Source organism: Malurus melanocephalus, unplaced genomic scaffold (genome assembly GCF_030028575.1).
Source record: "Malurus melanocephalus ecotype Western Australia unplaced genomic scaffold, MMel_1.1 scaffold_1316, whole genome shotgun sequence".
NCBI lineage: Eukaryota > Metazoa > Chordata > Aves > Passeriformes > Maluridae > Malurus > Malurus melanocephalus.
The window spans coordinates 20,602-22,388 of NW_026624548.1; positions in this window are offsets into that span (position 1 = coordinate 20,602).

A 1,787-nucleotide genomic window follows, 5' to 3' on the forward strand; every position below is an offset into this window, starting at 1 on the left:
GGCGGGGCCATGAGGACGTGCACGTACCTGGTGCAGGGTGTCTGCCCGCAGGAGCCTGAGTGGCACCAGGCCTGGGGCGGTGACAGTGACATGGGCACTCCTGGCGAGGGAGGGAGGGAGGGACACGGGCACGGGARCCCCGCGGTAGGTGGCACCTGGGGTTTTATGTTTCTCACAGGCGCCTCACGCCCGCTTTGAGCGCTTAATCCTCTCCGGATCGAGCTCTGTGGACACGGGAGCTGCTGGGGCGCCGGTCCCACCGAGGCTGTGCCGCTGGGCGTGCCCCACGTTCGGGGTTTTGGCAGGACCTGCTCTGCTCAGCATGTGCCGGGCTTGCCAAACCCACACAAAAGAGGCAGAGCCGAGCCCTCGGCCACGTGCGAGCGCTGCAGCCTCCGAACCCCGCGGGTACGGCACTTCCCGGGGCCAGGGGAGAGGACAGGCATGGAGAACTTCACCTGGTTTGTGGCCTGGCTCTTCCACAGCCCCCTGGGCAGGAGGAGTGAGCTGATCTGGGGTGGGATTTCCATCTCTTCCCGTAGAGTGTGCACAAGTCATTAAATCTTAGCCAAAACAGAAGTTTGGGTGTCCTGGATGGAGTGAGAAGAGACCTCAATCTCTCTTTGTTTCAGTTCCTTGTTTATCCCGGGATAACAGAATGATAACAGATAAACAACCAGAATGAAAACAGATAACCAGAATGTCTGGAGAGCATTCCCAGTTCCATTTTTGCCCGTGCACGACCCCATTCTTTGGATTTCCCACTGATTCAGGCAGCTCTCAGCTCAAACTGGGCCTTCTCTGAGCCCCGACCTGAGGATTTTTCACCTGAGACCAAAACACCTCTGAAAACCCATGTTCCTAAAGTGTTTTGCCATGCAAGACGGAGAAGCCTAAAATTGAAAAAAAAAAATCAGTGTTTTGGATTTTCCCAGGGCTCTTCAGGAGCCTTGGAACAGAAAAAGCAGGGTTGAACCTTAATTTTCCAACAAAGTGGATTTGCAGTGCTGGACAATCATCAATTTAGGAAGTCTGGCAATTTCTGTGGCAGAAAAAACAGGGATTGTTGAGGAGAAAGAAGTGGAATGGGAATTTGGGTGTGGGGAGGGCAGGGAGAGGAACATCTGCCCTGTGGAGGGGACATTGGAGCCCAGGGGACAAACAGGGACAGGGACTGAGCTGGGGTCACACTGAGGGGGTGCTCTGAGGGGAATGGGGGGCTCTGGTGGGGCAGGGGAGGAGCAGAGCTCAGCACAGGGCCYTGGGGATCATGGTGGGCTGGGGGTTATTGAGGTTTCAGTGAAATTATCCGGAATTTCCTTGGGAAGAGCCAGGAAAAACAAGGCCGGGTCACCCCAATGATGGCAGAATTCCCTGATGCTTCTCCCAGCTGGCTGGAGAGGGGATTTCAGGAGGCTCTTCCCTGCTTTCAGTGTCCTGAGCTGCCYTTGGGTTCAGTATCCATTGGGATGGGATTCCAAGAACCCCCTGGGTGGGCTGGCACTGGTCCTGTCACCCCCCTGGTCTGTCCCTGAACACGGAACCAGGACTGGCCAGGCTGGGAACGCCCAGCCCCAAAGAAAGATCAGCTCCAACCATCAGCCCCTGGCCCCTCATGCCACAGCCACAGTTTTGGGGACATTTCCAGGGCTGAGGACCCCACCAGGGATGAGAATTGGGATCTGTGCTGGGGCTGAGGTTTCTCCACTTCTGAAACCTCGGGATGTGGCATCAGCTGGACACTGAGGGGATGAGCTGAGGGGGCAGGGTTGGATTTGCTCCAAGCT